At 37.3% G+C, this 12,462-nt stretch overlaps 1 pseudogene; it reads right to left on the bottom strand.

The window, feature by feature from the left end:
* Nucleotides 1-1,439: 1,439 nt before the first annotated feature.
* Nucleotides 1,440-2,315, bottom strand: LOC142517661 (dirigent protein 21-like; annotated as a pseudogene).
* Nucleotides 2,316-12,462: the final 10,147 nt, after the last annotated feature.

Raw genomic sequence — 12,462 nt, 5'->3', positions numbered from 1 at the left:
TATAACCCCGATAGGAGCCCACATAAAACTATCGGCCATGCAAAGTCCCACAACAGATGATGGCAAACAAGAAATGAAGGCAATACCATACACAAATGTAGTAGGGAGCATAATGTATGGGATGCTGTGTACACGTCTGGATCTTGCATATGCATCAAGCTTAGTAAGCAGATTCATGTCCAACGCGGGTCCAGAGCACTGGCAAGCTGTTAAATGGACACTCAGGTACTTGAATGGCTCTCAAGATATTGGATTTATACGAACAAGTGGAGTGACAGGGAGAAGATTGAAGGGTATGTGGACTCGGACTTTCGTTGGTGATCAAGACAGACAAAAGTCTCAAACAGGCTATGTCTTCACACTATATGGTAATACAATTAGCTGAAAAACAAATATACAACCCATTGTAGACCTATAAACTACTGAAGCAGATTATGTTGTTGCCATTTAAGCTTTCAAGGAGGAATTATGGATCAAAGGCATAATGGAAGAATTAGAAAAGAAGAAGCAGAATCTCTCATTTGGTGTTGATAGACAAGGGGCAGTTCAGTTGGCTAAGAATCCTATACACCATGAGAAGACAAAGCAAATATATGTGAGACTTCATTTCATTCGAGACATAATAGCAAGGGGAGAAGTCAACATTAATAAGGTTGCATCTGAAGACAATCCCTCTGATATGATAACTAAAGTTGTTGTTGGAGATAAGTTTCAATGTTGCCTAGCATTACTTAAAGTTGGTAAACTTCCTTGAAGCAAGGGGTCGGTTAAACTCGAGGAGCAGATGAGATATTGGAATAATGATCAGGTGGGGAATTGTTGACCATTGATCAGTATATTCCAATGTCAAGACAATGAGAAAGAATTAGCCTAATATATGAGTCATTGAAAAGGAGTTATGGGGCCTGTTTAGATACATGGTAATGGGCTGGGCTAAAGGGATTAGTGGGCTGATTATTAGATTATATAGTCTTGTATATAATAACCCATTAGTTCTGTTAGCTGGACATCGTCTTCTTCGTTTTACTTCACACCTGTAAACTAGTTCTGCTCTCTTTGATCGTCAATAAAAGCTTTGCTCCGAGGTCGAAGTGGATGTAGGCATTAAAGCCGAACCACTATAAATCCTTGTGTTCTTTGTATTTATCAATTGTTATATGCTTGGCTGCTGATCACTGTAATTCATGTCTCTATGATTCTTGATTGTGTATGAGAATTCTTCTAGTTGTGGAAGATCATATTTCATAACAATTACTCTGACCTTATATGTTACTTTGCTGATTCCACGTATTCGATAATTAATAAAGCTTACAAAAGAGGATGGTAAATGGGTTTAAAATTTTGGATGCAAGTAGCTAATCTCGTAACCAAATTTATAGCTATCATTGTACATGTAACGTTTTCTTTAACCTAATGATCTATGTACGATACACAATAAATTATTTAATTAAATTCTATTTGATCATAGAATATTTTACAAAGAACTAACACAAAAAGTTTTGAAACATATTTTATCACTCGCATCCAATAAGAATTTCCCGTCTGCTATCTCCTAGCATAGGGGATGAAATATAGGAAATTTATTAAAGACAAGAAGTATAACAAAAGTATTGACCAAGGACTCATGCATCATTCAACAGAACGACATTATACTCTACAATAGCGTCACCGGAAGTAGCATTATACTTCACCCTATTCGGCATCACAGAGCCGCGCGCTATTCAGAAAACACTAGAGCCACCAACAATCTGCAACTAACGATACTCATCCTTGAACAGATTGTGGCCTATCAAAATCAGTGTACTAAATTTAAATTTCCAACTTGTAAACACAAGATTATACGTCATATGGAAGCCAAGCTTTTCCAACACGGCCGACGAGAAAAACCCTTGGGCCCTGCTAGCTCTCTCTGAATCCGGGCTCGATCCTGAAGAGAACATATCGTCTATTGTGGCAATCAGGCCGAAATATGTAGGCGAATGAGTCGTGTAATTGGCCATAGCAATCGAGATATTAGTCGGATTCTGGTTGCTAACGATGTCATGAAGGTAGAAACGAAGGTCACTCACCCTTTGCTTCATGTGAGGGAGTTTTCTGTACCAAGTTTTCATTTCTTCGGGATACCTGCCAACGCCTATAGGCTCATTATGCCCGTGAACAACTGCAACTGTATATAGGTATATAATCGAACAAAGAATTAAAATAGAGCCCATCTTCTCCATTTTCTCCCTATGCTCCTCTCTAAATTTCCTGCCCAGAACCGCTGAAGTGTAGATTTTTTAACAGTGGAAAATGATTCAAATAGAAGCGCGGAATAGAAATTTCTCAGAGAAAATTATAAATCATAAAGAACTACAATTTATAAAGCAGTCAGCAAATGAAAATTACACGTGAAAAATGCCGAAAAATCAGCGAATGAGATCTGAGTCTCAATTCATGGAAGACGCCTCTGCATAAAGGCAAGCGAGTCACTTGCATACCATTCGTAGACCCAAAAACCGGTCAAGATATAAAAATACGAGGGATTCACATTATCGAAGAATAAATGTTTCTTATGTTGAGATGTGTTGATGTTTGAAAGACTCTCGAGACAGTGGAAGAGTTATTTATTCAATTTTTGAAAGTTGTTGAAGCATATGGGGATGTATTTTACAATGAGCTTAAATCTGTTTTGAGAATATTGGAACTTTATTTTAATGACATGTGAGGGGTAGAGTTATGATAATGGTTCAAATATGAAAAAGGCAACAAAAAGGAGTATGCATTAGAGTACTAAAGGAGTATTATAGAGCATTTTACACTCTATTTGGTTCTCATTATCTTAACCTGGCCTTTTATGATATGGCAATGAGTTGTGTTCAAGTCATATAATTTTTTAGTGTGATGCAAATAAATTATTCCCCGATTCAACAAACGGTGGGAGGTTCTTGAATCTTTTGTAAAATGTTGCAATAGAGAAGGACTTACGTTAAAATCATGGTGGGATACATGGTAAGGCCTTCTTAATAGCAAAAAATCTTTAAGATTTCAAGCTCCTCTAGTAAGAAATTCAAAATTTTATTTAGTAGAATATAGTGGTGATGCAAAAACAGTTATGCTGAGCCTTTAGCAAATTATGAATTTGGAAGCTTTGAATTCCTCGTGGGCCTAGTAATATGGTTTGAAGTATTGCACAAGGTAAACAAAGTTAACAAGATTCTCCAAAGAAAAGATATGGTTAATTACAGTAATTGATTTCATGAAATTCCAGATTTTTATGGGAGGAGTTCCGATGTAATTTGGCAACTAAGTATGATTTTTAAATAGAAAGGTTATATAAATCACAATTAAGACTTAGCTAATGACATGCACAATTGCCGATTCAATTAAATGGCAACATGGATATTTAGTTCTAATTCCATTTCAGTATGTGGTCTTGTTTAGAGTTTGGCTAAAGGTATATAATGAAAGTGTCCAGATTCAAGCTTTGTCATTTATATTCTTTTATAAATCGATTTATGATGTCTTGAGGTGAAAGAGTTTTGGTCCAAGTAGGTACTAAGTATAATCTTAAAACTTGATAATATATTCTCAACATTATGAAACTTGGCTAGAATGCTTCGGTCATCTGACTTTCCAATATCTAAGATATCATGTTACAAGGACTTAAACAGCAAGATATAGTTGTGTATGAGCTCTGTATATAGAACAATGATTTAGGACTACTTTCTAATCTAATAACCTTGGTTTATAGATATTGATATTGCTCGAGATTCCTGATTTAATATTCGGAATTAAGCTAAAAATCTCAGGTGCGTACACTCATATTCCGACATTATTTCGCAAATGAATTTGGATGCACATCGTTGTTATCGATGCTTAATGTTCCTTATATGTTGAAATTCTATATTTGGTTATGTTCTGGTGATATTCTGGATGATATGTATGTTATGTGAGCTACCTCTTAGTTCCTGCGAGTCAAAGTGCTGCATATGGGATACATGCGAGCCACCTCTTGTTTCTCTATGGTCAAAGTGCTGCATAATGGGGTCTGTAACGCCCCAGATTCGACGACTATCCTCACTGTACCAAGACGAGTCTTTCCAACGTGCTTATGTACTCACTCACACGCACCCTAGGTAACCTTCCTAGGAGGTCACCCATCCCAGAATTGCCCCAAGTCAAGCACGCTTAACTTTGGAGTTCTAATGTGATGAGCTACCGAAAAGAAGATACATCTTCGTGATATGAGTAGTACATATCAAATATTTTAAGCCATCTTCAACTGTACAATACATTACATTGAACAGTCTCGGAATCCCTCTCATTCCGGTGTGGGATCGGTTCATTCATGTTCCCTCCACTTAGAATCCTGTCCGGAGCCACTCATTGTCCGTGCAACTTCATGGCACTTGGCGATCACCCCCCGCCCTCTTTCGGCCCCGGGCCTCACATGCCCACCAGCTTCCGCTTGGTTCGGTCCTCAAATTACACCATACTAAGAGAGGTCGGCTTTGATACCAACTGTAACGCCTCAGATTCGACGACTATCCTCACTGTACCAAGACGAGTCTTTCCAGCGTGCTTATGTCCTCACTCACACGCACTCTAGGAAAATTCCCAGGAGGTAACCCATCCCAGAATTGCCCCAAGTCAAGCACGCTCAACTTTGGAGTTCTAATGTGATGAGCTACCGAAAAGAAGATGCACATTCGTGATATGAATAGTACATATCAAATCTTTTAAGCCCTCTTCAACTGTACAATCCATTACATTGAACACTCTCGGAATCCCTCTCATTCCGGTGTGGGATCGGTTCATTCATGTTCCCTCCTACCTAGAAGCATGCCAGGAGCAGCTCATTGTCCGTGCAACATCATGGCACCGGCGATCACCTCCCGCCTTCTTCGGCCCCGGGCCGCACAGGGTCCCATTGTGGATGTTGTTCTGTTCTGTTTGTCATGTGAGCCACCTCTTGGTTCCTGCGGGTCAAAGTGCTGCATGCAGGGAAGCATGTGAGCCACCTCTTGTTCCCTATGGTCAAAGTGCTGCATGTAGGGAATTCTTATCTTGGTTCTGTCATTCTAGTTATTATCTCATTCTGACATCATATTTACATGTGTGTTTATTATTTATTTTTTGTGAAAGCTTTTGTCGATATCCTTGAGATCGAATTAGTGGCTGGATACATGAGTGTACTGAATAATTTGTTTTCAGGTAATAATCTGAATGAGGAAGACGAATACATAGAATATATAGAAGAGATCATTGAGGATGGTGATGACATAGAGGATGTTTCGTAGATTTTGAGACTTGAATATTTTTATTGAGTTCTTTTAGGATTCGTGGATTATTATTTTTAAAATATTTTTGCTAGTCCTTTGAAAGACTGATTTATTTACTCATCGATATGATTGAAAGATTGACTCATTGTTTTCTTTTAATAAATAATTTATGATTCTTTATAAATAAGCCTTGTGTTGATTATATGTGCTATCGATACTTTAAATAAGGCATGACCTCTGCAAATATTGTGTGTGTTGGGTGTGCGATACCCTGGCCTTACAATTAGTCTCTTAAAGAGTTTGATTATCTTTTCGAAACAATATAGAAATACTGGTTTTGAAGCCGCAAAGAGTGAAACTGGAAAGATTGCTTTAGAAATATAGGTTGAACTCGTATTTCCTGAAAATCGTATTCGTCATTTATATTTTTTTTATAAAAATGACTGAGATAAACTAATACAAGGAGCTGAAGAATATTTTTGATAAATTTTTTTTTGCATATAGTTGATAATGATATTCTTCACTAAGACAAGATTTGAGAAGTTTAAAAAATATGAAGAGACTTTAGGTTTTTTATATAACTTGAACAAGTTAAAAGATTCAAATGATGAGAGTTTGAACAATTCATGTGCTACACTTGAAGATTTTTTGAAACATTAGGATGATTATGATATTAATGTGCTTGAACTATTTTCTGAATTGTAGTTACTCAAAAAAATATTATCGGATTGTATTACCAAACCACTTTAAGTCTTGAGGCAGCATTTCTCCTAACGATGATACATGTCAGTTGATATTATAATTGTCGCCAACCAATAACAGAATGATCAATAGCTTCTATAATACGAAAAAGTTAGTCAAATGCTTAGGTTCGCTTGTAGAAAAGATTGATTGTTTCATTAAAAATTGAATTATTTTTTGGAATGATGGTATTGAACTTACTGAATGTAAGATGTGCGGCTAACCTCGTTATAGGCCACACAAGAGTGAAATAGGGAAGAATAAAACAAATACATCTCAAGAAATTATGTATTATTTTCCATTAACCCCAAGACTCATGCATCTAGCGCACAACAATACACATGGGGTGGCATCATGAGCATGTGCATGGAGAAGATATAATGTTTCATCGCTCTAACTCTGCTGCATGGAAGCACTTAGACAAGAAAAATCCTTATTTCGTGATGTAACCATGTAATGTGAGCTTAGGACTTTAAGCCGATGAATTCCAGACATCTGGGTAATCGGGGCAACTTGCCCCTCCCCTGCACCAGTTACAACAATCCTGTATATGGCAGGCTATAAGATAGGTATAAGGAAATGTATAAGCTAATCAAATTTAGCCGTTTGGCTAGCGAAGAAGAAAATCTGGTACACAAATCTCGGTAATTACAGTAAAAAAATACGATGTTTATGCGACTTGTGTCCTTTTTTTTAACCTGCGGAAAGCTCCTCAACAAACTCTATATCCATCGTGGCTAGTCATATTAACGCCGTTAACATACCGCCATGGATTTACATTAAAGACGAATACATGTTTCTTATTATGCTTGTATCGGGTCAAAGAACTAGAAAGACAAGATATATGTGTTCCTATAACCTCTGATTGCTGAACTTAAGGACCTATGGTGTATAAGGGTGGAGACTTATGATATTGCAGGTAACCAATTTTTAGTTGCATGCTTTTTGTTATGGACAACTAGCGATATTCCGACATACTCAACATTGTTGGGATGGAGCATGGCAGGTAAGTTAGCACGTACACATTTCATGAACGAGTCTGATACATTTACGCTACCGCGTAATGGGAAGATGCCCATGTTTGATAATCATAGTTTTACCCTTTTGACCACACTTTTAGGCAAAATGAAAAAGCTTTCATAAAGAATCGGGAGGTCACAAAACATCCACCACACATTAATTTAGGAGAAGAAATCATCGAGGAAATAGACAAATATGGGTTGGTATCAGTAACTTAAAAAGAGTTCTAATGAATTTATAAATAAATATATTGTCAAGATATGTAGATGTGTTTGGAGGAAAAGGAGCATATTCGAGTGCCATATTGGAAGGATCTACTCATTAGACATAATATGGTTGAGAAGAATTTTTTTGATAACATTTTCAATTTTGTGATGAATTTTCCATGAAAAAACAAAATACACATCAAAGTCATGTGACTGAATTAAAAGAATTGTGTTATAGACCTAAGTTGCATTAGAATGAAACAACCAAAAATTTTCCATAGGCTTGTTACACATTGGAAAAAGAAAGTAAACAAACATTGTATAGTTGGGTGAAGGAAATAAAATTCCCCGATGGATATGCCTCAAATATGGCTCGATGTGTCTTTATGAAAAGTTGAAAATGTTTTGAATGAAGAGTCGTGATTATCATGTCTGGGAAGACGTATACATGTCATCTGGGAAAGACGAAGAGTTTAAGGCAACATGGAATTTGTATTATCAAGTACAATACAAAAATTATGGCACAAGTGGAGAAAAATGAGTCAGCCTCCAGAACATGTTCCTAATGTTGTGTGGGCTATATGACAGAGTGTTTGTAGCAGAAAAAGTGGAAAAAAAACTTGGGGACAACTAGAAAGAGTAGAAATCTTTCGCAGTACACATCTTCAAAAGGATGACAATTTCGTCGATGTTCGATCTCAGGCATCAAAACTTTATTTATTAGTAAATAACATATTCCATTTTTTGGTATGGAGGTTTGGTGTGTTGTCAATGTTTGGAGGACTAGTTGGAATTATATGTCTCGCTTGTTTTTTATTCTGACTTTGAATTTTTTTATTTTTATTTTTTATTTTTTTGCATTTATAAAATTTGCATTATATAAATTAAAGCTTCTATTGTAAGTTGGTTGAAATACTGATTTATTTTTCTTCATTGAATATAAATTGAATGTTAAGGAACCAATTAGTTCATATATTACATATTAATAGATAATATTTTATTTTACACAGGATAATATGACAACAAAATTTACAGAAACATCTCAGGCTTCTACAGATGGGAGGAGCCACATACTCTATTACATGATGACATAAATAACATATATTATGATGTTGTTGGGTGATGAAGAAGAGTCGCCTCTATGGCCTTGGCTCCCAGGCAAAATTTATGTTTCCTTAATGTCTACTTCAATCGGGTAAGGATCATCCATGCAACTCATACTGTTGCTATATAAGACTTGAGACCAAAAAATGCTGAGTTGAAAGCTCGTATTGTGGAATTTTAGAAGACGGGTGCAAAGAATATGGATTTGAGAGGTCTTATGGTAGACTTAGAGGAAACAATGTGCACATTTTGTCGGCTATTGATTGATGCAAGTTGTGGGCAATCATGGAGGTGCAATTAATAAGCATGCATTTGTTGAAAAGATGACGCATTTTGAAAGACCTCGAAATTTTACTATAAATAGGTGCATCATTCCTTTATTTCAAATCATCATTTCTTCGAGTTTTCTCTCATCATATAACATTTGAGTGCTTAGTTCTATAATATTTGTGAGGTGTTTGTTCTCCTGTATTAAGAGAATGTGTGTTCTCTTTGGAAACACAGTAAGTGAGTTGCCACAAAATATTATAGTGGAAATCTTTTCATCTTGCCCGTGATTTTTACTCTAATAATTTTTAGAGGTTTTTCACGTAAATTTCGGTGTCCAGTTTATTCTTTATTTTCGAATTTATTATCTCAAATTCCGCACGTGGGACCAACAAGTAATATAAGAGCTTTGATTTAAAATTTCTTAAAATTCTGAGTATGCTCTATGGTTGCAGCTTAGACTGATCTTCCACATCAGAAAAGATTTTTTGAATTTTTTTTGTTAAGGCGGGATTATTTTGTCCAGTCTACAAAATTATTGTAGACGTAATGGCGGGCAGGTACGAAATAACAAAGTTCAACGAAAGCAATTTTATGCTATGGAAAATAAAGATACAAGCAGTTTTAAGAAAGGAGAATTGCTTGGCGGCTATTGGAGAAAGACCGGTGGAAATTACGGACGATGGAAAGTGGAATGAGATGAATGACAATGTTGTTGCCAATTTACACTTGGCTATAGCAGACGAAGTATTGTCAAGTATCTCTGAGATAAAAATAGCCAAAGTTATCTGCGATACTCTGACAAAGATGTACGAGGTCAGGTCGTTACACAACATGATTTTTCTAAAGAGAAGGCTTTATACTCTTCGGATGGCGGAATCTTCATCGATGACCAACCATATCAACACAATAATTACTCTATTTGTCCAACTCACTTCCATGGGGCATAAAATAGGGGAAAATAAACGTGCGGAGCTTTTACTTCAAAGTCTACCAGATTCATATGATCAACTTATCATCAACATTACGAACAATATTCTTATGGGCTTTCTAAGATTCGACGATGTCTTAACTGCGGTTATCGGAGAAGCAAGCCGGCGCAAGAATAAGGAAGATAGGTTGGTAACCTCGAAGCAGGCAGAGGCTTTACCGATGATAAGAGGAAGATTTACGGACCGTGACTCCAGTGGGAGCCAAAGACGAGGTAGATCAAAGTCGAGAAGTAAGAAGAAAAATATTTACTGCTTTGAATGTGGCAGTAAATGGCACTTCAAGAAAGAGTGTATGAGTATCGATAAAAGTTCTCAAGGAAATGTGGCCAGTACTTTCAGGCAGTGGTGAAATATTATTCAGCGAAGCAACAACAGTTACAGAAGACAGACACAAATTTTATGACATGTGGATTATGGATTCAGGAGCAACGTGGCACATGACGTCTCAGAGAGAATGGTTCGATCATTATGAACCAGTCTCAGGAGGATCTGTATTCATGGTAAATGATCATGCCTTGGAAATCACTGGGGTCGGTACTATCAAAATTAAAATGTTTGATGGCACCATTCGCACCATACAAGAGGTACGACATGCGAAAGGACTGACGAAGAATCTTTTGTCCTTGGGGGAATTGGATGATATCGGGTGCAAAACACGGATCGAGAACGGGAACATGAAAATTGTGAAGGGTGCGCTTGTGGTTATGAAGGCGGAAAAATTTGCTGCAAATCTGTATGTACTTTTGGGAGAAACACACAAAGAGGCAGAAATAGTTGTTGCATCAATTGGTTCAGGAGAAGAATTAACAGTGTTATGGCATAGAAAGCTCGGGCATATGTCAGAACCGAGGTTGAAATTCTCTCAGAATGAAAGCTGCTGCCGAGACTTACAAAAGTGTCACTACTCTTTTGTGAGCACTGTGTTATCAGTAAACAACACAGATTAAAGTTTGGCACTTCTACTGCCAGAAGCGAAAACATATTGGAGCTGATTCATTCGGATGTCTGGCAAGCACCGGTTGTATCCCTAGGAGGAGCGAGATACTTTGTCTCGTTCATTGATAATTTTTCTAGGAGATGTTGGATGTATCCAATCAAGAAGAAATCAGATGTTTTCCAGATCTTCAAAGATTTCAAAGCGCGGGTTGAACTTGATTCAGAAATGAAAATTAAGTGTTTGAGGACTGACAATGGAGGAGAATATACCAGTGATGAATTTGATGTATATTGTCAACATGAGGGCATCAAAAGACAGTTTACGACGGCTTACACACCTCAACAGAATAGAGTGGTGGAGCGGATGAACAGAACCTTGTTGGACAGAACAAGAGCTATGTTGAGGACTGCAGGTCTAGAAAAGTCATTTTGAGCAGAAGCAGTCAAAACCGCTTGTTATATTATCAATCGTTCTCCTTCAGTGGTGATTGATCTGAAGACTCCGATGGAGATATGGACTGGAAAGCCGACATATGATTCTCGTTTGCATAGATTTGGAAGTCCTGTGTACGTTCTGTACAATGAGAGAGAAAGATCGAAGTTGGATTCGAAATTTAGAAAATATATCTTCTTGGGTTATGCTGATGGAGTGAAGGGATTTCGCTTGTAGGATCCTACTGTTCACAAGCTTGTCATCAGCAGGAATGTTATTTTCGAGAAAGATAAAGTAAAGGGAGACAAAGGCATGCTGAATACATAAACTACTATATTTCAGGTGGAAAATAAGACGGACTGAAGGTCTAGTTTCTTGTGAAACAGTACCAGAGCACGAAGAACAAAAACATGTTGAGTCTGAAGTTTCCAATGTGAGGCAGTCAACTCGAGACAAAAGACCACCTGGTTGGCTTTCAGATTATGTCACTAAAAGCAATATTGCATATTGTCTATTATTAGAGGATGGTGAGCCATCGAGTTTTCATGAGGCTACTCAAATATCGGATGTATCCTTGTGGATGATAGCCAAGAAGAATTGGAGGCATTGGACAAGAATAAAATTTGGGATCTTATTACATTACCACGAGGGAGGAAAGCCATTGGAAATAGATGGATTTATAAGATCAAGCATGATGGAAATAACCAAGTGGAGCGGTATCGTGCTAGATTGGTGGCAAAAGGGTGTGCTAAGAAAGAATGTATTGACTTCAATGAGATATTTTCTCCTGTGATTCGGCTTAAAACAGTCAGAGTAGTGTTGGCAATGTGTGCAGTGTTTGAGTACTGTATGCATCAGCAGTGGGAAGTTTGATGTTCTCTATGATCTGTACAAGACCAGACATTGCTCAAGCAGTGGGAGCACTTAGTTGGTATATGGAGAAACCTGGACGAGAGCATTGGAACACTGTCAAGAGCACTGTCAAGAGGATCCTTATACATTAAGGGTACCTCAAATGCTGTATTATGTTGGAGGATCAGATTTTACACTAAGGGGTTATGTCTATTCAGATTATGCATGTGATCATGATAAAAGAAAATCTACTACTGGTTATGTGTTTACACTTGCAGGGGGAGCAGTAAGCGGGTTTCAAAACTGCAAAAAGTTGTGGCGTTATCTACAACAGAGGCAGAATACATGGCAGCTACTCAAGCTTGCAAGGAATCAATATGGATTAAAAGGTTATTGGATGAGATCAGACACAAACAAGAGAATGTTCCTTTGTTTTGTGACAGTCAGAGTGCCTTGCACATCGCAAGAAATCCAGCCTTTCATTCCAGGACGAAACACATTGGAGTTCAATTACACTTTGTTCGAGAAGTAATAGAAGAAGGAAGTGTGATATGCAGAAGATCATCCATACAAAAGATAACATAGTTGATTTTCTGACCAAGCCAGTGAACACTGATAAGTTTGAGTGGTGTAGATCCTCAAGTGGC

This window comes from Primulina tabacum, chromosome 11 (genome assembly GCF_025594145.1).
Source record: "Primulina tabacum isolate GXHZ01 chromosome 11, ASM2559414v2, whole genome shotgun sequence".
In the NCBI taxonomy this organism is placed as follows: domain Eukaryota; kingdom Viridiplantae; phylum Streptophyta; class Magnoliopsida; order Lamiales; family Gesneriaceae; genus Primulina; species Primulina tabacum.
Note: the sequence above shows the minus strand (reverse complement) of the source record. Positions and strands in the feature narration are given on the sequence as shown.